Source organism: Schistocerca cancellata, chromosome 4 (genome assembly GCF_023864275.1).
Source record: "Schistocerca cancellata isolate TAMUIC-IGC-003103 chromosome 4, iqSchCanc2.1, whole genome shotgun sequence".
NCBI classification, from domain to species: Eukaryota; Metazoa; Arthropoda; class Insecta; order Orthoptera; family Acrididae; genus Schistocerca; species Schistocerca cancellata.
This window is the reverse complement of record NC_064629.1, coordinates 869,331,074-869,356,385: the sequence shown is the minus strand read 5'-3', so window position 1 is coordinate 869,356,385 and position 25,312 is coordinate 869,331,074.

Below are 25,312 nucleotides of genomic sequence, written 5' to 3'. Positions count from 1 at the left end.
CTGTCTCTTGGTTTCCTTCAGCTTAGGCAGCAAATCAGCAACGTTTCCACTGTGATAAGGGTTGCCACGATTCGCTGTAACTTGTTACAATTCGCATTTCCATAATCACTTGCACTATCGCGTAGGAAATTCTTGAAAACCGTTTCATTCATTTTCACTGACCCAGTTGCCTTCACTCCATCTGTACACAATGTGGTCTTGCTGGGGTGGCAGTGTGTTGAGGTGTGGTTGAACGCCTCATAATGTCCTCCTTGTCCTTCGGTACTGTGGTTGTAAATTGTCGTAGCCGTGTTGGAGAAGAACCAGAACTCCAAGCGCTAATACAAAGCACTAAAGCTGAAATCGTTATGAGAACTGAAAGCTGGCTAAATCCGGAGATAAGTTCAGCCGAAATATTTACAAAGAACTTCAAGTTGTTCAGAAAGTATGGATTAAATGCAGTTGGTGGTGGCGTGTTTCTTGATGTTAATAGTAGTTCATTTTGTAGCGAAATTGAAGTACATAGTTCCTGTGATTTAGTGTGGATATATGTCAGTATAAATTAATAATTAGATCCTTTTACCGACCCGCCGACTCAGATAATACAATTGCTGAACAGTTGAAAGAAAACTTCAATCTCCTTTCAAATACGTACCCCTCCCCTCTCAACCAAGTATAGTTAACATTGACTTCAATTCAACCTCGCTATATTGGTGAAAATACATTTTTAAAGTCGGTGATAGGCATAAAACAAAGTCAGAAATCGTGCTAAAAGTTTCCTTCGAACTTTACTTTGAACAGTTAGTTCAGGGATTAGTGACTACAAAGTCGTTGTGACGAGACCGAATAAGGTAACTTTCAAATCTACCAAAAATAAATCCAAACTATATCTATTTAAAAAAGCAGATAAAAACCCGTTTCATGCCTTCCTAAGAGGTAGTCTCCACTCATTCCAAATTAAGTATGCAACTGTAGAGCAGATGTGACTTAAATACAAAGAAATAGTATCGATGGCAATTAAGAGAATAATAACAAATGAATTAATATGATACAGTACTGATTCCCCATGGTACAAAAAACAGGCTAGAACAATGTTGCGGAAGCAACTAAAAAAATATGCTTGGTTTAAAAGAACCCAAAATATCCAAGATGGCGATGTTTTACTGACAACGCAGCTCTGTCTCAAAATCTGGTAGAAAATCCAAAGAGATTCTGGTCGCATGCAAAGCAAACCACCGGGAAGATACAATTAATATCTTCACACCACGATAGTAATGGTAATGTTGCCGATGACAATACCACTAAAGCGGAGTTATTAAATACTGGTGCTGGCCGCGGTGGCCGAGAGATTCTAGGCGCTTCAGTTCGGAATCGCGCGACTGCTATGGTCGCAGGTTCGAATCCTGCCTTGGGCATGGATGTGTGTGATGTCCTTAGGTTAGTTAGGTTTAAGTAGTTCTAAGTTCTAGGGGACTGATGACCTACGATGTTAAGTCCCATAGTGCTCAGAGCTGTTTGAACCATTTATTAAATACTGTTTTCCACAATTAAGTCATCAAAGAAGACGAAGTAAGTATTCCAGAATTCGAATCAATAATATCTGCCAAAATAGGTAACCTACAATAAGATATCCTAGGTGTAGCGAAGCAAATTAAATCACTTAACAAATGCAAATTTTCCGGTCCAGATTGTATACCAATTACGTTTCATAGAATGGAATGCTGATACAATAGCCCCATACTTAGCAATCATAAACATCCGCTCTCTCCAGACCCATATCACTGACGTCGATTTGCAGAAGGATTTCGGAACATATTTTTTGTTAGAACAGTATGAACTATCTCTAAGGAAACGATTTATTAACACGTAACATGGATTCATAAAATATTTTTTCTTGTGAAACACAGCTAGTTCTTTACTCACACGAACTAATCAGTGCTATCGGCAGCGGATCTCAAACTGATTTCCAGAGGGCATTAGACACCGTTCCTTACAAACGACTTCTAATGAAATTGAGTTCCTATGGACAATCGTCTCAGTTGTGCGACTGGATTCGTGATTTCCTGTTAGAAAAAGCACAGTTTGTAGTTACTGACGGAAATTCATCGAAAAAACCAATCTGGTGTTTCCCAGGAGAGTGTTACAGGCCCTCTGCTGTTTCTAGCCTGAATAACAGATTTAGGAGACAATCTCATCAGCCCTCCTAGATTGTTTGTAGATGATGCTGTGATTTATCGTCTACCAAGGCCACCAGAAGACCAAAACCAACTGAAAACTGATTTAGATAAGCCGTCTCGTGAAAGGCGGCAATTGACTCCAAATGACGAAAAGTGTGAATTCATCGACTAGAGTACTAAATGAAATCCGTTAAATTTCCTTTACACGATAAATCACACAACTCTAAAGGCTGCCAGTTCAACGAAACACCTGGGCATTAAAATTTCGATCTACTTAAATTGGAACGATAACACAGAAAACATCGTGGGAAAATCGAACCAAAGACTGTGTCTGATTGGCAGAACACTTAGGGATGCAACAGGTCTACTAAAGAGACTGCCTACACTACGCTTGTCGGTCTTCTTCTGGAATATTGTGCACTGTATGGAATCCGTTTCAAACAGGATTAACGGAGGACATCCAAAAAGTTCAGAGAAAGGTAGCTCGTTTTGTGTTATCGCGAAATAAAGGGAAGAAGTGTCACGAAAATGATACGTGATTTGGGGTAGCATTCATTAAAACATTTAGGAGAAATGATTATCGTAATGAAATTAGAGCTCGCGTGGAAAGATGTAAGTGTTCGTTATTCCCGCGACCTTTTCGAGAATGGAACGGTAGTGAAATAGTCTGAAAGTGGTCCTACAACACATCTGCCAGGCACTTAAGTGTGAAATGCAGCGTAGGCATGTACATGTCGATGTATGTCGTTACTGTGCATCCTCTAATCGTTAGACTGTTTAATATGATTTTAGGTTTTTTTACTTGGTTAACCTTCGGCAGAAGATTTATACGTAGTTTTCTGGGGTACTAGTGCAATTTGACACTACGACACCTCCCTTCAACTTCATGGAGCACAGCATCAATTTTTCTTCTACAGTTATTCTCGCTTACGACGAACAACATATCTGTAAATGTTATCATTCTACTTACGTTACCACTGTCCGGTAACTTCGGTAGTATGGGCGACAATGTTACATCCAAAAACGCTGGACCACACACTGATCCCTCTGGACAGCCTTTCGATATAGTCTTCATCACGTCTTTTCCTGGTCATATTAAAGATGCATCTATACAGCGACAGCAGTATCTCAGGCAGTTGTATGGAGCTTCTGGACACTTCGGCCCTCAAGACGACAAAGGAAAGACGGCCACCATAGGTTATCGAAAGCATAGAATAATCAGTAGTCATCGCTAGCCCGTTGATTAACATCTGTCGAAACCAATGTGCGTTTCCGGTTGACCAGTAGTGTCTTTCTCAAATTTGCATTCCCGTGGTTTGTGGACTAGGGTTCAAATGGTTAAAATGGCTCTGAGCACTATGGGACTTGACTTCTGTGGTCATCAGTCCCTAGAACTTACAACTACTTAAACCTAACTAACCTAAGGATATCACAAATATCCATGCCCGAGGCAGGATTCGAACCTGCGACCGTGGCGCTCGCGCGGTTCCGGACTGTAGCGCCTAGAACCGCTCGGCCACCCCGGCCGGCGACTTGGGTTCATCTGGAAATAATACTTCCCCTTAACCTTCTTGGACAACCCACTGGCAATAGTCGAAACTATATTGAAAGTTACTGCTATGTAGTTCGTGGTGTAGAGAAATACGAAGCAGACGGTATTTACGTGCATGAAGAATGCGCAGAAGCACTGATACGAAACTCTCTTCGTACCTTAGGAAAGCTGAAATGAGGATTTATTGCAGCAGCTCCAAGTAGAGCTAAGTCTGCAGCTTCGTTGACATTAATATTCGTTCGTACACATTTTCTTGGGTAAAACTTCCGGTCCGGCGAAATATTGTGATAGTGGGAAGAAGTGCATGCTTCTGCCCCAGGAAACCGTTCTCTATTCTGCTGCTCTTGACGCATTTTGGTAACATTTACCATAAATTAGGAGAAGGTAGATCAATTATTCATTAGAAAATGACAAATGGCTCTGAGCACTATGCGACTTAACTTCTGAGGTCATCAGTCGCCTAGAACTTAGAAATAATTAAACCTAACTAACCTAAGCACATCACACACATCCATGCCAGAGGCAGGATTCGAACCTGCGACCGTAGCGGTAGCTCGGCTCCAGACTGTAGCACCTAGAACCGCACGGCCACTCCGGCCGGTTAGAAAATGACATTTTATCGTGTAAATGGTTTATGCAAAACTGACGATTCAGCTATGTGGATGTTTCACAAGCAGCTCACTGTAAATAAATCGCAGCATTCCTCATAACAAATCAGATCTACATAGACAGTGGTTCCACTGTCCTTCAGTTAAGTCCTTCGAAAGGCTGCTCTCTCTCTCTCTCTCTCTCTCTCTCTCTCTCTCTCACACACACACACACACACACACACACACACACACACACTCTTTCAGTCAGGGTGGATTACAGTGAGGGTGTGTGGTGCAGTTTCTTACGTTATGATTCGCGTGATAAGGTTTCAGGCGGACTCGTTTATTTTATTATGACATCTCTGGAGAATTTATTTTTAGAACGAGCCTGTACTCTTCTGGGTGCCTCTAATATCTGTTTAGTATATTCACCCCTCCAAAGGACAAAACACAACTGAGGACGTATCTTTTATCTCAACGACACTGGCTCCGTCGAGAGTGTCGTAAACACATACCTACTATGTCGGAGGCACAAATTTCCTTGGGCAATGATATAAACTTCCGCGTGGCGCGACATTCAATTTACGCAACAACAGCGCAGTAGTCCCCCATTAAAGAAGAAAAATGTTAATGCCAGTATCTCGGTTATAAACAAAGTTGACTGGACATATTGCTCTTTGTTTCATGAGCCCCTGGTCACTATTCGTCTAACGAAAACAGAGTACAAATGTCTTTAACGGGTCAAAAGTAATTTGAAGTTAAAAAGATAGGCGTCTCACGCCGTATATCATAACTGCCCCAAGACAACTCACACAGATATCGCTGCCTCGTCAGTTCATAGATGGATTGATGTCATGATAGAAATAGAAAGTCAATACTCAAAAAGTGAGAGATGTGGCGCTGTGGTTAAGGCTTTGGTAAGTAGTTCAACTATTAGCATGTCGTTTAGCTCTCCCGTAACGCGGTAATCTACGTTTACCTTATCCATCAATCTACGTTGACCTCGGATTTCGCCTAGAATATTCTGCGGAACGTATTGTACTTACTGCTTTTCCATGCCGGGAACACAGCCCAGCCATAACATGAAGACTGGGTATTACACATGCGTTCTTGATATGAACTGTACCAATAATTGTGAATTAACAAAAGCCGGCATATCACCGACAGAAAAATTAAAACGAACCTGTTTGACATCTGCTTTTATTACAATTTCCTCGATTTCATTAAACGGCTTTGCCCCTGACGCATAGTCCTCCACATTTTGCGTTTGTTATTATTTACGTTGATTAAAATTGCCTATAATTTAACTTAAAAATGGATATTTCACCTATTTATGCTTAATACGTGACATTTACTTTAGATCTGAGGGCAACGGGCAACCGCTGCACCTTTATTTGTCGTTACTCATTTTCTATTTACCATCTAGGAGGTCGTGATTAAAGTAGGATTCGGCTTTATGTGGCTAGAAAAAATGTAACCTTTGAACTGTATTTGCAGAGTAGTTAAAATACCTAAGGAGATTCTAAAGGACATGGAGGAGGAGGAAGAAGAAGAAGATGATGATGATGATGATGATGATGATGATGACAGACCAGGAATCACCATAGCTGATGAGTCGCTACCAAGTTTTGTAGTCAAATCCGAACGGGCAGTTGTAGTACGTCGAGCGATATGTGCATGCTGTGGATGATCTAAACTAGGGGGGACGGCGTGTGAGTGACGTCCGTGGGGACTATACGCCAGTCTGCCCTGGCGTTGCGCCAGGGCGCCCACACGCGCCACATCACACAGCTAACCGAACCTCGTATGTGTGCCAGTTGCAACTGATTTGTTGCCGCTTGTTATTAGTGATACCGATTACGCTCTGTACAAAGCATTTGACTATATAGTTCATGATACTCTTAATGAGAACTTTGAGTTTCATACAATAAATAGTGCAACTGTTTTAAATCATACTTACATAAAAAAGAGCACAGAAAGTCATTTTGAGCAATTCAAACGATTCAAGAAGGGGTTATGGTTCAAGAGAACGGAAAGAAATCGCGAATGCATTCCCGCAGGGTTAAATTGTGGGTCAACTGCTATCCCTTATATATGTGGCCGACCTGTTCCTTAACATACATAAAAAAGAGTTGGTACGTTCTACATGTGTAATGTAGTTAATCCGGTTATGGAGGCACCAACACAATAAATTGTTAATAATGTTTCTCAAAGAGTTAATCAGCGGTTCTCTGCAAATGGACTCTCCATTAACCCTGGGAAAATATAGTATATTCAGTTCTGTATCAGAAAGAGAATAACACCAACAGTTAAGGTACGACATAAATAGGAATCTATGAATAGTATAGTATGTCCCACACATATGTAGTTGTACATACTGATGAAGATATGAACTTGAATAAACAGGTTATTGAGATTCTCAAATAAATAAATTCAGCAACTTTTGCTCATTGCATGATTTCTGATTCCGGAATCAAATTATTATCGTAACATATCTGCACTCCTTAATGACTTTTGGCATAAATTTCTGGGGTAACTCATCATTTATGTAGAATAATTGATTAGGCAAAGGAGAACAGTGATAATAATACTTGGTGTTCACTTAGTCATTTTAAAAGCCCTCTTCAAGCCGTTCGGAATCCTATCTACACCTTCGCAGTAATTTTTGTTATTGCTAAAGGTGGAAGTGGCTCAGAACAGATGTCAATGTGCAGCCGCAAACATATCTTTAATCATTTTCCTGCAACACAAAATATCTTACAGGCAGCTAAGCAAATTTAATCTGAGAATATTTCATCCGAACAACACCTTCTATTCTATAGACGAATCTTTAAGTAAAACGTAGCATGTGTGGTACTATGGACAAAGGTGCCTACCTGGTTATTACATGTGAGTGTCATTTGTATGTGGCAACAATGACTAACAGTTTTTATTTTCCTTCTCTTAGAAATTCCGGACTGACAGGCCATGGTCGATAAGTAAAACTTTCTCCTAACGTTTCGTCTCTGACTGCGGAAGACATCTTCGCCGGTAAAGCGGCGACCTGCAATAGAACTAGAGAGAGCGACGAATATAGGGGCAATCTAGAGGGCATCACACTCCATCACATCGTGCCGGCTGCAAGACTATCTCTGGTAGTTCCAACAGTTTGAAAGTAATCGATCGTCATTCCATGTGTTTCTACTACGAAGGTATCATCAGTATATCAATACAGCCTAGCTGGTCTATGAAAGACAGTCTGCAACCCCGTAGTTCAAAGGCCTCCATAAACAAGTTGGCCACAGCTGGACTAAGATGAATTCCCAAACCCACCCGGTCAGTCTGTTCATAAAAATTATTGTTGTATTAGAAAGAGGTTGTAGTGTTTAACCCCACCATATCGGTTGGAAGAAATATCCGCTATGCAAGAGTTAGCTTATTTTTCAAGGAATCATGGTAAATAATAATATACATCAAAACTGACAAGAATATCGCTTGAGCTCACGTTTATCTCTTAATTTCTCAATGAAATAAGCTGAATTTTTAATGTAACTATCATTTCCATCAACACAGTGTTCAAACAATGGCGTTACATGTGTAGCTAACTTGTGGATGGGAGACCCTTTAGCATTCACAATAGGCCTCAAAGTAATCTGTGGTTTGAGCACCTTGGTTAACCCAAATAGCCTACGCGGGTACATTTCCGTTTTATATAGTAGCTTCTTGTCGTCAGAGGTCCACGGTAAGAACAATAATTTTACTGTTTGCGTTAATACTCCATAGCGCCTTCCTTTGTGGCATCGACAAATTACTGTTAGTTGGCTTGCATTAACGTAAGAGTTTAGTTGTTTCCATCCTTATTAGATAAAATATGTATGTCGACTTTCCACCGACAGAATGACGATAGCTTAGCCGGCCGGTGTGGCCGAGCGGTTTTAGGCGCTACAGTCTGGAACCGCGTGACCACTACGGTTGCAGGTTCGAATCCTGCCTCGGGCATGGATGTGTGTGATGTCCTTAGGTTAGTTAGGTTTAAGTAGTTCTAAGTTCTAGGGGACAGAAGTTAAGTCCCATAGTGCTCAGAGCCATTTGAACCATTTTTGAACGATAGGTTACTTTCATTCGAGAATGTTGGCACGCAAAAAGTATTCACTGCTCCAAAGAAAGTGGTTAGAATAATGTGTGTGGCTCATAGCCGCACATCTTGTAGGCCTTTGTTTAAAAGGTTAGCAATTATTACAACAGCCTCACAGTACATTTACTCAGTAACGAAATTTGTTCTCAACCACGTGGATCACTTTAAAAACATAATTATTATTAATACCAGAAGAAAGAAAGACTTGCACTATCCTCTACTTCACCTATCTTTTGCACAGAAAGTGGTAAAATATGCTGCTGTAAGACTTTTCGATAAATTACCAGATGAAATAAAATGTCTGACAGACAGCAACAATAGTTTCAAAAATAAATTGAAATCATATCTCCTTGACAACTCCTTCTGCACCACAGATAAATTCTTGAATAGGAATAAATAAATCTATAGGTATAATATATGCATTTTGTGCCATTTACGAGAATGGGGTAGGTAATAAAAATTATAAGCATAAAAAACCCTTGATTCTTGTGTGCATCTCTTACGCACTCGACGCATTCCACATAGTAGCGGTCACCGTGAAATTGATCGATGGAACACGTAACTAACTAACTAACTAGCTCTAACTGCACCATAATATCCATTACTCGTTTGACAATACAGTTTCTAAGCTCTTCAGACTACCTCAATATTGAAGTCGCAACCTATCAGTGTCCCTACAGTTGCCAGCTAACGCCGTATCTGGGTACAATTCCATTTCGCTAGGGCTGAGCGACTACAGCCAGCTGTTTGTAAACAAAAAGAGAACTGACATTGTTTGTATACCCATCAAGCAAATTCTGCCCGTTAATGGTATTTCCCTTCCTTACTCGTAATTATGTGTTCCTCCAGGTTGGTACTGTTTCCATTCCATACAATGTTAACAACTAAGAGCGTAATGAAGTTGATTATCTAGTACAAATAACGATTAGTAGATTCCCGCATTCCACTATCACTGTTACCCCACGGTACTTTCGTTTCTCAAATTTAGACTCATTCGTTTCAGTATCAGAGTTCCTCATCTCAGATCGATATGTTTCTCCTCCTTCACCATCCATGAGGGTTCGTATCATCATCACGCGAACACCATATGTACCGTCACGATGACGTCATGAAAAACGATTCCATCATTCGTCCGGAGACTTGACAGTTACATAATCCATCAACCACATATCGCCATACGCATCAAATTAAATCTTAAATAGTTGCGAAAACTATTAAATCGTAACGTTTTACTTTTATTTCTACATCTACATCTACATTTATACTCCGCAAGCCACCCAACGGTGTGTGGCGGAGGGCACTTTACGTGCCACTGTCATTACCTCCCTTTCCTGTTCCAGTCGCGTATGGTTCGCGGGAAGAACGACTGTCTGAAAGCCTCTGTGTGCGCTCTAATCTCTCTAATTTTACATTCGTGATCTCCTCGGGAGGTATAAGTAGGGGGAAGCAATATATTCGATACCTCGTCCAGAAACGCACCCTCTCGAAACCTGGCGAGCAAGCTACACCGCGATGCAGAACGCCTCTCTTGCAGAGTCTGCCACTTGAGTTTGTTAAACATCTCCGTAACGCTATCACGGTTACCAAATAACCCTGTGACGGAACGCGCCGCTCTTCTTTGGATCTTCTCTATCTCCTCCGTCAACCCGATCTGGTGCGGATCCCACACTGATGAGCAATACTCAAGTATAGGTCGAACGAGGGACTATATATTTGGTCTCAAGACTGTACATTCTATTCAGCCACATAAAACACATAGATATAATCTATCTGAAATGTAAGAATAATTGTAAGAAGAGAACACATAAATGCATATTTACAGATATAAGTGCTCAAATTATCACAGTTTTGTCCATCATAAATTGTTAACAAATACTCTAAGATTTATAACTAAATAAGACAGTTTGTTTTATCAGTTCGCATCATATCTGAAATTTCATCACAAGCAATTCCGCCCCGATAGCTGACTGGTAACCGTGACGGATAGCCGTCCTACGGGCCCGGGTTCGATTCGCGGGTGGTTCGGGGATTTTCTCCGCTCAGGGACTCGGTGTTGTGTTGTCATCATCATTTCATCCCCATCCGGCGTGCAGGTCGCCCAATGTGGCGTCGAATGTAACAAGACCTGCACCAAGGCGACCGGACCTGCCCCGTAATGGGCATCCCGGCCAATGAATCCAAACGCTCATTTCATTTTTCATCACAAGCAAGACTTAAAAACGAAATATGCACACCATTTAAACCTACAGATTTTTCCACTACTTTTAAGAAAATTAACAATCACTTTATAAAGACGAATTTCTTTAGTAAACAAAAGAGAAGAAGTCGCTTTAGGGAAGTAGTATCCCACATACAGCAATGCCTTTAAACATTCAGACCTTTGACAGTCACATTTGGCACACAAAAACGGGATGTGGTTTACGTCAGCTTCCGATTCAAAATCGCACTCGCGTGCAGGAGAACTGTAAATGTTGATTCGGACGTAGATGGAGAGGAAAAGAAGCGTGGGTGTGGCGGAGTCGAACGATGGTGGAAAATGTTGATCGATCCAAATGTCTCCTCGCAAACCACGGCTTTGTTCCAATTCGAGATTGCCGGCCAGAGTGGCCACGCGGTTAAAGGCGCTTCAGTCTGGAACCGCGCGACCACTACGGTCGCAGGTTCGAATCCTGCCTCGGGCATGGATGTGTGTGATGTCCTTAGGTTAGTTAGGTTTAAGTAGTTCTAAGTTCTAGGGGACTGATGACCTCAGATGTTAAGTCCCATAGTGCTCAGAGCCATTTGCACCATTTTGAACCAATTCGAGATTGTAATATCGTATAATAACCACCTTCTGTTTGTTGGAACAAGTTGCACATCCCCTGCCATTGATGTTTCCGTTGTTCTTGACCTCACGTAAGTAATCTGTATACGGAAGTTTCAGGTCAAGGACAGTGCCTATAGATGCAGTTTACTTCGCTACGGAGTAAACATCCTCATTACAGCGGAACCACACACAGAAAATGGACTGTCTGTCCTCTCTGTACACTGCGAATATATTCAAAAAACACATACTGTTGTATCCACGGGCCTAACCAACCAACCAACCAACTCGCGCACGCGCGCCCTGACCGTGACATCGCTGGCCACAGTTCCCGTCGCGGCCGTCAGCGTCTCGGGGCGCTACCGCCCACGGAAGAGGTCGCGCCATGACTGAGCTCGGGTCCGCAGCGCCCTCTGCCTTTTGCATATAAGGAGGAGCGCTGGCCCCGAGACGGACAGTCTATTGTCGATTGTCTATTGCTAGCCTTTCGTGGAGTTTATAGCGGAGCCATGGCAGTGTGATGTTTGCTATTTTATCCGACTAGGCTCCGTACACGGATTAGTCTTGAATGTTACTTGGACTTGTATTGGTGATGCACGCTTCGTCAGAAATAAAGATAAGTTTCCTCTTCCTTCTAGCTGGCGCAATTCTTGTCATTCATTATTTTTCGGCCAACAGACATCCTGGTCACTACTCACGCTTTATACAATTTGTGGTGGCTGCCCCAAAAGTACCGCCGAGTACCTTGGGTTTGGGAGCCGTCACAAAACATACAATATACAGCGTGGTCAGAAACAGTCTGAGCCGGCCTGAGTGGCCGAGTCGTTCTAGGCGCTTCAGTCTGGAACCGCACGACCGCTACGGTCGCAGGTTCGAATCCTGCCTCGGGCATGGATGTGCATGATGTCCTTAGGTTAGTTAGGTTTAAGTAGTTCTAAGTTCCAGGGGACTGATGACCCTCAGATGTTAAGTCCCATAGTGCTCAGAGCCATATGAACCATTTAAAAAAAAAATAAAAAAGTAAAAATGTCTGATAAGATTGTAAGCATGCCGCAGAGTAGGTTATGCAGAAAAATAACTGTTAAGAAAAAATTCTATACTTTGCGTCGTTTCCGAGATAATTAGCATTGAAGTTAGCCAATCAGGCCGTTGTGTGCGGAAATTCAAGTGGTCCACCAGAGACGGTGTCGCCAAACGTGTTCTGCGTTTGGTTCCCTAAAACCGAACAAGAGAGCGGTACCAAAATTGGACAAGGGGAACGTAGTAAATATCGAACCGCATCAAAGGCTGAGAAGTCTCATGCACTATCATCTACGCTATGAGAACATTTGACACTATTTGCATCTGGTGGGCCGCTTAAAATTGCACGCGCAATTAAGACTGGTTTGCTGTAGTGGAATGGCCCTCACTCAGTGATTGATTCCGTAGCACTGCCTTTTGTGCCAGCGACCAGGCTGGAGATGATCACACGTACATATTCTTTCTAAATAATACCAATTTATTTACCATTACTATGGAAATGGTCTGGTGCAGTATTGTCATGTGGAGCTTTCTCGTTCGCATCCAGGGAATCAATGGCGGCCGCGGCTCCTTCAGGAGTATCATACCCTGCAGGCAACTCACTTGGCTCGTTCGATCTGCATTACCCGGCGAATGCAGTGGGGAAGAGCTCCTCGTAACATAGTTGTGTATTTGTAGCAGTGTGCTAATTGTACGTACCGTATTTATAGATGTCTTTGGTTGACTGTCTTGGAAATCGTAAAACTGCATTTCTTACAGGTTTTTGCTACGACGTCGTCACACACTAGCGTCATACATTTTGTTAATATTTACCGTCACACACTAGCGCTGTAGAGATGAGTTTGCGAGAGTATGTATCAAGCTGTGGTATGTCTACTAGGTGTTCCCACCACGATAACCTCATCGAGATGATGGACACACACAACTCACCTAGTGCGTGAATAGAATAACATTTTGCAAAAACATCTAGCAATTCGTAAGAATAAAATCTACAAACAATGTTTGTTTTGTAATGAACATGTCTTCCATCTTACTGGACAAATTTTTCTGCCATTGTTGCATAATATATCGTGACGTGGGAGACCACTGATTAGTCTGCTTCCCACCGTAGGAGTGCTGACCACGTTTTGTTGGTTGGGAGGAGAGGAACCTGAAGCTGATGTTACAAGGGGATCAGCTACATCTGAACCATTAGTAGCAAATGAGACTGGGGTAGGTTTCATTAATCTCTTAAATCCGGACTAATCTCACATCGCAGCTTACTTGGAGAAGCTGAAGGAATCCTGTTCTGACAACTCTTTCTCTTTAGGATGTGTTCCAAATTTACCTCACACGACCGCTAACGAATAGCTAATAGCATTCATCGCAGTGTTTAATTTATTTCTTGGAGGAGATCGAAAGGAAACAGCGTCTTGATGTAGCTGCTGGGCAGCCGGTTGCTGTAGATGTTCTTCAGCGGGGGCTCAGATGTCACCACCCCCTTCACCATATACTCTACCATACGTGGTGGGGCTTGTCACCGAGAGGGAGGAAAAAAAATTAAAGCTTTTTACAGATAACGGTAACAAACGTAGAAACAATATTCACGCACTATGAGGAAACTCAAGCACGGCACAGCAACCTCGGAGCACGTCTAAACACTTCGGTCTCAGCGAGCAAACTCAGGCAATATATAATGCTTTTGTCCATGAAACTCTTCTTCATTAGGTCTGTTAAGGAGCGCGATCTGTGATTGCAGAATTCTTGGCGGCAATGACTAAACACGCTGTCAGAGTTCATTTAAGAAAGTCAGAACAGGAGTTGTTGAAAAGATTTAGCGAATTCCGGTAGGGATTTATGTCATAGCAAGATTCGTGAAAACAGACGTAATTTACAAACTACGAAAATATCCTGTATTTATGAGACGTTTCAAACGGCTAAACGTCCACGGGCCGTCGAGATGGATTTCCCTGTTGACATCAAGCAACTGCCACATTACAGCTGTCGAGGCCCGTTGCTGATCTTGTTATATCCCTCCTTCACGAAGCCCACGAACAGAAGCCATTCTGTCACTTCAGATTGTCGATAGGGCTAGTGTTTTTTATTTATGAGAAAAATCGAGGCGAAAATCCCCGTGAAGAATGGATTCCCATAGAATTTCACCATCTCTGAAATAACCATCTGCCAGGCACTTTATTGTGAATAGCAGAATAATCACGTCGATGTAAATCTGTTAACACTAACCCCTCGTATTCCCCTCCACGGCGGCAGGCGCAGACTTCCCGAACAGACTATCGACAGTAAGGTGTTCTTAAGACATTAAGCTAATAGTGGCTGACGAATGAGAAATTTCTTGTGCATCTGGAAAATAAATTGTGTGTATGTCCTAGCTGCGATGTAAATAATGAAAGGCACACGAATTCAATGTATTGTGAAAAACAGAATAATTTTACAGCTGGGACATTTTTACAAACATAAAAAGCAACCACCGCAGCATAAATTAAAACAAGTATTAAAAAGGAAATAAAAGTGTTTGATTTTCAGTATTTCCGTCCTCATTAGTAATTTCTGGAAAAACAGAGTTTTTCAGATACAACAGCAGAAATGTTACATGTGCGTATGCAGAAAATTTTGCCTGTATTATAAGCGCCGTGACACATTTCAGAGCATGGCGTACGCCATATCTATTACCAGGAACTCGCAACTTCTGTATCGAATTACGAAATAAAGAACTGACGCTTAAAGCATCATTTTTCTGGAACCGAACCGTGTGTGCTCGGGTTTTCACCGGTGTAGTTTCGAATTCGATCTTAGGGATGGCTATGGCTTTTAAATGCACCTTTTATTTGTGTGTGTGTGTGTGTGTGTGTGTGTGTGTGTGTGTGTGTGTGTGTGTGTGTGTGTCTTATTCGACATTATGTAATTTGTAGAATATATCAGACTCCAACTTCATCTGTTGAATGGTGCTAGATATCATCAGGAGACCAAAATTCCTAGTACTACCGTAAAAGTGGGCAACTTTTGTGACTAAGGTATTACCTTGTGACACTAGCACTATCTAGGTTTATTCTTGATTACCAAAACCTGGGTTAACATGCAACAGACAACTCTGAGGTAGTGTATTCTAGCACAGTGTAGCCATTAATGGTGGAAGTTACAAGTGCGTGCGATACACATATAGCTGATCAAGCAGCTATTTTGTTTTTAGGTAAAAAAAGTGTTTGTGAGTTTCTTGGAGACTTTCTTCTACTGCCTATAACTTGACAGGGCTGACTGACAACATGTCGATACGAGTAAGTGATATGTGCTGACCGGTCTGGAAAAAAGTTTTCTCTGTCAATCGAAAGCGAATAAAATTATTTCCATATGTTAAAAGTGTAACTTTGTACCCGCATACATACCTCAAGAAGCAAGTGTAACAACTTAAACTGAGTGAAAAAAGTCTTATTAGTGAGATTAGGGATATCTGTGAATGGTTTATTAAAAACGACAGTATTTTATTTTACATTACAACTTTGTTTCTAAATATAGAATACATTTGTTCAGAATATCGTATTAAATGTGTCGTGAATTCGTTTCCTCTCGTACGACTAAGCTTGTTAGGAAGTGTGATATAATTACATTCCTTGAGGAATGTTGTGATACTTTATGATAAGTGATGCTTTTCCTCTTCTTCTTCTTCTTCTTCTTCTTCCTCCTCCTCCTCCACTGAACAGATAGGTAAATAAGTTCAATATGGCTTTGAGCACTATGGGACTTAACATCTGAGGTCATCAATCCCCCAGAACTTAGAACTACTTAAACCTAACCAACCTATGGACATCACACACATCCATGCCCGAGGCAGTTTCGAACCTGCGACCGTAACGGTCGCGCGGTTCCAGACTCTAGCGCCTAGAACCGCTCAGCCACCATGGCCGGCCGTAAATAAGTGTGTAACAGTTTTGTTTAATTACCTTGCTCACTTCAGGTCAATTATTTTTTCATTTTTATTTTTTTCAAATAAATATAAGCCTATAATTATTTGTATTTTAAGAAAATTTGCAAAATAAATCTCACCAAATTGGCAAAATTTGTGACAGTCGTTTTTCTGTGGGAACAAAGTTATAATGTTGTGTCGTAAATGAACAGTAGGCCAGCTCGGCTTTGTAAAATATTACTTCAACACTACGTTACCTGTCTCTGACTTCATGCCACAATGTTGTCCTGAGCTAGGGGGTAACTTTGAGACACTTAATGTTCCATTTTCCGAATAGCTCGCTGCACGAAAAAACTTTCTTGCTACCAAAATTTAAGACTAAAGGTTATGAATGTGGGAATTAAATGCCGCAGATCCTGTTTTTATAAGGTCATGCTACCAAAACCGCTACAAAAGTCACGACATTGACCACTTTTACGATTTTTTTTCAGAAGAGGTGATGATGAAAAGAGAGGATAACAAGAGGATATACGAAATGGTGCCCTCACGGATAATGCTCCTTGCCCCTGTAGATTGTCACGTGTAAATTATCGAAACACTGTGAAGACATGGTCAAGATTCAATGTAATTCTGTACACTTACACTCGATCGACGGGTATAGAAAAGAGTAAAGTTAATTCTCTGTGATAGGGAGAATGGCCACCAGAGTGCGTTAGTGTTGTTCAAAATGTTGAAATGTGTGTGAAATCTTATGGACTTAACTGCTAAGGTCATCAGTCCCTAAGCTTACACACTACTTAACCTAAATTATCCTAAGGACAAACACACACACCCATGCCCGAGGGAGGACTCGAACCTCCGCCGGGACCAGCCACACAGTTCATGACCGTTAGTGTTGTTCGTATTTAGTTTTATTATTGGGGCAGGAAGGGTATTTAAGGAGCGCGAACATTACTAGATGTCGAGTGACCATTGTGAAGGACTCGGAGACGTTGCGTACTCGTGTTAGACAGCGTTATCACCAAATGACAAAATTTGAAAGTGGCCTTACTGTCAGCTGCCTGTTCGAATTGTGCAATATCCAGTTTTGTGGGACATTCTGATGGGACATGGGCACTGCCAATCCACGAACAAGTAATGGGCTCCCTGTAACATTCTGTGTCACCTTACACTATTGGTCAGACACTAGCGCGAGCCAGAATAGGGAATTACTGTCCCATTCTTAGCCAGCCGTTAAGAATACGACACAGACGGCTGCGTTTGAGTGGTGCCGTGGCAGGGAAGCATGTGCTGCTGATGAAGGGCGTTGCATTTTGTTAAGGGATGCATCGTGGTTCAGCACTGCCCAGGATGTCCAGCGTCGGTGAATATGATGGTGACCTGTGGAGACGTATCATTCTTCCAGTGCTTTGGAGAGCCACTGCGGGGTTCTCCTGGTGTCGTTTGGGGAGACATCGAGTATTCGAGTATGACTTCAAATCACAGCTACCAATAACTGAGCGAACTCTGTTGGCACAACGGTGATGATGATGATGATTGTTATTTGCTAAACAGGTGGCATAACGGTACGTCATGGACATCCTGCGTCCTCAACTGTTACTCCTCACGCGGCAATATCGTGGTGTCATTTTTCAAAAGGAAGTTACTCGTCTACACACGGCACATATCTCTTCGAACTGTTTGCGTGATGTTGAGATACGCCCGCAGCCAGTGAGAGCCTTGACAGAATATGTGTGGGGCCAGCTCGAACGTCAACTCCCTCCCAGTGACAGTGTCCAGGATATCAACGACTACTTACAAAACTTGTAGGCTGGCTTGCATTAGTAGAGGAAAGATGTCATGGACACCCTTCCCAACAGCGACAGACATCCAAGCTACAGGGGGTGCAACGTCATAATTTAAGTTGGCTCACATTGCAAAGTTATTTGTAAATTTGATTCGTTTTGTAACCACTGCAATAACATCACATATTCCCTCCACCTTAGATGTTTCTTTCTGTTTCGTCCTCCTCTTCAGCTTGCTTCACTTTCTTTGTCACGCAGTTTCTATTTATTGACAAAAACTGCATAATGCAGTGTACTTTTCACTTATTTACTGCCGGACTAGTATCGGTCTAACATACCTACTTTTCATAGTCTGCAGCACCTGCATTACAGGCAAATAATCTTTCAAAATACATTTAATTACCTGTGGTCTGTAGTTTCTCGTATAAGTTTATCTGACTGTTAGCTTTTCATGTATGTATTTAATTTAACATGCCTTATACATACTGGTTTCCTAAAACATACGTTTCTTGATATTGTTCACACAATTATCTAATAGCACGACAGTCATAATCAACATACAAATCTGCCTATTATGTATTTGCCAATGGAGAGTAATTTGCAGCCAATTATTGTGAGTGCTTGTATCAGTAGAGGATCAATGGGAATATCAGGCCAGATAACGATCTTATGTCAGTGCCACGCACACGCTTCCAGAGAATTCCCCCTCTGCCCTAACTGAATGAGGTACCTTCAAGGTCAGGATGGTTCTGATACCCCACATATGCATGTTGGGCAACTGCGTGACATGAAAGTGGGGGGAAAACCAATGTCACCCTGCCCCTCACCCTCCCTCCCTTATCGATTTGGGGCAACAGGAAAACTTGAATCAAGCCACCCCACCGTCTCAACCTTTCATTTCTAGAGCACTTACGTGAGTCTCGCCATTTGTGCTTTGTGCATCTTTATGAAAAGACGATCAGCAGGAAAGTTATACTAATTAAAAATGGCGGTAAATATAGTTACAGAAGACACCTTGGTATTACGGTGTCTGACTGGATGTGGCTGAATTACTATAATTTAATGATTTCATGAGATATTCTGCAAAATGGTGGGAAGTTATTAACATAATTTATGATGTAAGAGACTTTACGTTATAGTGTGTGACTGCTGTCGCTGAATTACTATGGGGGCGTGCTGAAAAGCAACGCGTCTGAATGGTTCAAATGGCTCTGAGCACTATGGGACTTAACATCTGTGGTCATCAGTCCCCTAGAACTTAGAACTACTTAAACCTAACTAACCTAAGGACATCACACACATCCATGCCCGAGGCAGGATTCGAACCTGCGACCGTAGCGGTCACACGGTTCCAGACTGAAGCGCCTAGAACCGCACGGCCACACCGGCCGGCAACGCGTCTGAATTTTTTTTATCCTGTTCTCAATACTGATTGACGTAATATATGTCAGGCATATTACTCGGTCGACTACGTTGGTGAGTGAGAAACAGCGTGCTACAATCGAATTTCCAACTGCAGAAAAGTTTGCTCACACATGGAGAACTCTCTCCCTCAGCACGACAATGCCAGAACACACACGACCGCTGTTACATCCTGAAACAATCTGACGTCTTGGGAGCACTCTCATCAATCATCCTCTGTTCAGTCCCCACTTGCTTCAATCGAATTTTCATCTGTTTTCAGAACTTAAAGAACATCTTCCAGGACTTCTCTTTGATAGTTATGGAAACGGTGCCAACAACGGTGATGTTGTGGCTCTTTCAACAAAGAGAAACAATTTACCGTTATTGTATCATCAAACTGGTCCCGTTGGGAAAAATGTGTTCATCACCTGGTTGACTAATTAACACGTAGACAAGAAAAATAAAGATGCACAGAGTCATAAAGTTCGTTTTATTTAAAAACCTTGAAGAGTTTTCACATCAAAAATTCCGAGGAATTACTTTTCAGTGCGACCTCGTATAGCTTAATGATTTCAAGGCATATTTTGCAAAATGGCAGAAAATATTTACATAATTTGTGAGTCAAGATATATTAACGTTACAGTGCGTGATTGAGGTGCTGCTGAATTAAAATAAGTTAATGACATCAAGAATTTTTTCCGTAGGCACACCAAAGTACGACCATCTCTCATTGCTGTTTACAATTTGTTACAGTTTTTATCCATTTTACCCAAATACATACTTTTTCAAGATCGTCAACCAAAGATGTACGTAAATGCGGGAGAGAACAATTATCGCAGTGTTATATTTAAACAAAATTACTAATATCACATGTAAAAAAAATAACGCAGTGCAATATTTTAACAAATACACGCGTATCACACGGTAGACAAACAGCAGACTGCAACAAATACGTAGCAAGTTTATGAGGAACTCGCCCCTGCATTATTAGTAGCCGCGCGAGGTAGCCGCGTGGTAGTAAGCGCCTTGCCACCGTTCGCGCGGCTCCCCCCGTCGGAGGTTCGAGTCCTCCCTCGGGCATGGGTGTGTGTATGTTGTCCTTAGCGTAAGTTAGATTAAGTGGTGTGTAAGCCTAGGGACCGATGACCGCAGCAGTTTGGTCCAATGGGAACTTGCCACAAATATCCAGTTTCCATTATTACCTTAGGGAAGTATGACACTAAGGACTATAGTAGACTTGTAAAGAACAATAGAAAATATCTGTTCACAACGCATCACTAAATTTGCACTGTAAAGAGTAAAAAATACCTCCGCAGGAGTACGATGGGGACAGGATAGACATGAAATTCATTAATAAAAAAACCCTAGAAATGTGCGAGATTGAGATCCACACGTAACTGACCCCACACGGATCTTGCTATAGCACTCGCCTGCGCTGTGACTCAGGCACTACTGCTGCTGCAATGGCCTGATGTCGCCAGTTGCCGGCCACAGCCCATTTAGGTATCTGCAACCGTAAGGACTCAATATGCCTTAACTGCTAGCAACTGCTTGAAGCATCCAACGCATCTGATAAATGAGAGAGAGATTAAGAATAGTCCTTCTTTCCGTCCCACTAGCAATCGACAAAAAGGATACCATACACTTGTAATAAGACCGGCATGCTATCAGAATCAGCCAGCAGCACAGGAAAATGCAGCCAGTCTTAAAAAAGCGATCTAACATTTTCATTACATATCTCTAATGCCGGAGAATATTTCCACTAATGAGTCGTTATTAAAATCATTAGACCACAAGTGGATAATCGTCTATGAGTGTACTGTTCCGTCATTATTTTCCTAAAACTCATCCCACAATTATGAAATTGGTGGGTTCCTATGACTTCAGCATTGCAGCGAAGAACCGCTAACAACCATCATGGAATCTTTAAATTTGCATTTTTCTGTTTATGCAGTGGTTAACTATGACTGGTGTATCTAATAAGCCGTCCAGTGGCAATGCCACTGATTGTGTATCACATGTCATTGAGCAAGACATGTCCACACGTTGATTCCTACAATGTATTGTCAAAATTTCTTTCCTTCGACAGTTCTCTACGAAAAAAAAGCGAATACTAAAATAAATAATAAAATTTTATGATCCACCCACTACGTGCAAATGATCTTAAAACGGAATTTTATGAAGTCATTTGATACTGTGCTCTCAAATTAAGCTAGTTTGATATTCGCTTAATCAGTATGTATCAACAGGGACATTAAAAAACACGAAGAACAGCCAATAACCACAACACAACGAAGTGCTAGTCTATGCATGTCAGCTTCCCAATTCGATCCTCCTTACAGAGAACCCCCATAAAGTTACTCCTCGTTCATAACCATAGCATTTCATACTAGCCTATAACATCTGAAATTGCTCGACATTAGTATCTAGACACGTTAATAGCACGGGTGACTCTCAGTCAAAACGCTGACCGCAGAGCCGGCCGCTGTGGCCGAGTGGTTCTAGGCGCTTCAGTCCGGAACCACGTTGCTGTTGCGCTCCCTGGTCCGAATCCTGCCTCGGGCATGGATGTGTGTGATGTCCTTAGGTTAGTTAGGTTTAAGTAGTTCTAAGTGCAGGGGACTGATGACCTCAGAAGTTAAGTCCCATAGTGCTCAGAGCCATTTGAACCACTGACCGCAATTAAAAAGAGGAGTTGCGCTTGACAAGGCGGAGCCAAGAGTGCCAGATTTGTGAGCATTTGTCTGTTTCACATTTCACTCCGATAGTTGTTCGTACACATGCATATACAATCTCTGTACTGGTTTTGCACCTTCACAGTGAAATAGCATTCCACGGAAGAGCGACAACACTGATCACACAAAACTCTGCTGCGTAATTTTAGCGAACGTGCGTTTAGGTAAGCTCTACGATAATTCTAGCGTAGGCATCATATATCTCGCATACAGGCCATAGGAGTACGATAACAGAGATAGATGGAGCGAAAAATAGATTTAAAAATTCAAGGACTGTATCGCTTAACAATATCTCACGGAGAAGAGCGAGATATGTAAAGATTTAGCGTATTTGTCATTCTCCCTACTTGGTATTTAAGAGTGGAATACCTTCGATATACGATTTATTTTAGAGTAGAGTATCTCTTCCGTCTACTGTGGCAACGTCGAAATGCTTTTTTTTTTTTTTTTTTTTTTTTTTTTTTTTTTTTTTTTTTTTTAGAGTAGAGTGTTGTGGATTGGCAAGACAGCCAACCCACTATAAGGAAGCCAAAAGGCACGCGTTTAAACTCACGCAGGCTGGCATGAGGTCTGGAACAGGACAAGGAATTGAGTCTAGCAAAAAACGTACGTATCTTCTGGAATACTTAACTTTAATCCATAACTGATGAACATCGCTCTTGACGGTACATGTTTTACAGCATCAATAGCAACTGGTAATGGCGCCTTCCTAGGTCGTAGCAACTGACGTAGCTGAAGGCTATGCTAACTATCGTCTCGGCAAATGAGAGCGTAATTTGTCAGTGAACCATCGCTAGCAAAGTCGGCTGTACAACTGGGGCGAGTGCTAGGAAGTGTCTCTAGACCTGCCGTGTGGCGGCGCTCGGTCTGCAATCACTGACAGTGGTGACACGCGGGTCCGACGTATACTAACGGACCGCGGCCGATTTAAAGGCTACCACCTAGCAAGTGTGGTGTCTGGCGGTGACACCACATAGAGTATCTCTCCCGTCTACTGTGGTAACGTCGAAATACTTTTTTTTTTTTTTAGCGATCTGTGTAAGTCTTTCGATACATCGCAAATTTTCTTACGACCTATGAAATACCAAGATGCACAATTTGATACAACTTAACTATCCTTTTGAAGCACATCCAAACAGGTGTTTCGTAGTATTACCGCCACAAAATCTATACGCAGCACCCTCCACCCCGTTGAGCGGCTGATGAGTTGTGATGTTGCCTGACATTGCAATGTGTGATCTACAAACGTTTTTAGGACCTTAAACGGTATTCGAAATACAACAGCTTTCTGTCCGAATCTAGGATCCATACGAGGACTGTACCAACAAACTGTATTTCACTTGGAAGGAATGGCTGTTGGTAAACATCCGTAATTCCTTGTTGTGATCAGTTCGCGAGACATATGTGCGAGGAACTAATATACGGCCTGCAGCATACGCCATTCCATTTTTGCAACGGTAAACCCCTCTGCGACACACAACACCTCTAATGCAGCGTCTCCCACCTATGGAGGAAATTTACAGGTAATAATATATTAAAATTGTGGTGTCACCGCCAGACACCACACTTGCTAGGTGGTAACCTTTAAATCGGCCGCGGTCCGTTAGTATACGTCAGACCCGCGTGTCGCCACTATCAGTGATTGCAGACCGAGCGCCGCCACACGGCAGGTCTAGAGACACTTCCTAGCACTCGCCCCAGTTGTACAGCCGACTTTGCTAGCGATGGTTCACTGACAAATTACGCTCTCATTTGCCGAGACGATAGTTAGCATAGCCTTCAGCTACGTCAGTTGCTACGACCTAGCAAGGCGCCATTACCAGTTACTATTGATGCTGTAAAATATATACCGTCAAGAGCGATGTTCACCAATAATGGATTAAAGTTAAGTATTCTACCAGTTACCTCCTTTTTTATGAAGTCTAAATTCCTTGTCCTGTTCCAGACCTCACGCCAGCCTGCGTGAGCTTAAACGCGTGCCTTTCGGCTTCCTCATAGTGGGTTGGCGGTCTTGCCAATCCACAACAAAAATGATGGTTATATCTTAGCTTGAAGCGACTATTGCATCCTTGCGCAGTAAGGCGATACATACTCGCAAGCTCAAGTCTATCTGCAGCGTTTCCAACGATTGTGACTTTAGGTAGGAATTACTGACTCCCTGGGGAACTATTTTGATGGCTACTTAGAGAAGCATACCCCCACGGAATCCTCGCTTGCATTCCCTTATTTATTGTCATCTAATCATCTACCTCTTATATACAATGTTTACATTAAATAACTCCACGGCTCCTGATTACTTTATTTGTATACTGCCGTTCCTAGTTGTCTATAAATCCTTGCAATATTAATAAAGTGGAAATTGCGAAATTTTGCTGATATATGGGTCTTTGCAGCGAATTATTATTATGTTACGGAGGGTTTGCGTGGTGTTGGAATCAGATATTATTATCCATACTATGCACCTATCTGTAGTCTCGAGTCATTATTAGGTTAGAGAAGTGTCCAAGTTGCCCCTGGCATGCAATTCCCATATCACAGAACACCTATTAACGGACGATACGGAAACACACACAATATTCAAATCCCAATACCATGACTGTCATTCTACCTGTAGGGCAGGTCTATATTAATTCCGCAACACTGGCATATAGATCAGACTGATACGTGACTACTAATTGCTCCACGGGAGGAGAACTATGCATTGGATGCATCACAATGGTTTGTACGTAGAAGAATATACAGGGTAAAAGAACAGCTCCTGTTAGTGTGGATAATTTCGGTACTGATGGAATAAGTTCGGTTAAGCGTCGTTAGCTGCTAATTTAACCGCGCTAGACAGGCAACGTATGGGCTGCAGCCAGTAGCAAATCGTCTGTACAACTGCAACATAGTACTTCTTTCCACATACGTAGACAGACATGACCGCAACAGGAAGATCTCGAAAATTAGAGCTAAAATGTAGGTTTAACAATTATCAAGTTCATTGCCAAGCTGTTTCAAACCTGTGATACAAATATATTTAATAGGCTTTTGTTTTGGTAGAATGATAAACCATGTGGAAATCGATTACACAGCCTCCATCAGCATTTATAATTAGGCGGCCAACTTACTTAATTTAGGAAATGCCCTGACTAAAGAAGAAGATAGTATTAAACTTCGATTTATAACTACAGTTTTTACCCTACACAGAAGGAACATTAATAGACTGGGATCTAAAACAGCACCTTCTGCTCCATAGTCTATCACAGTTGTCTGT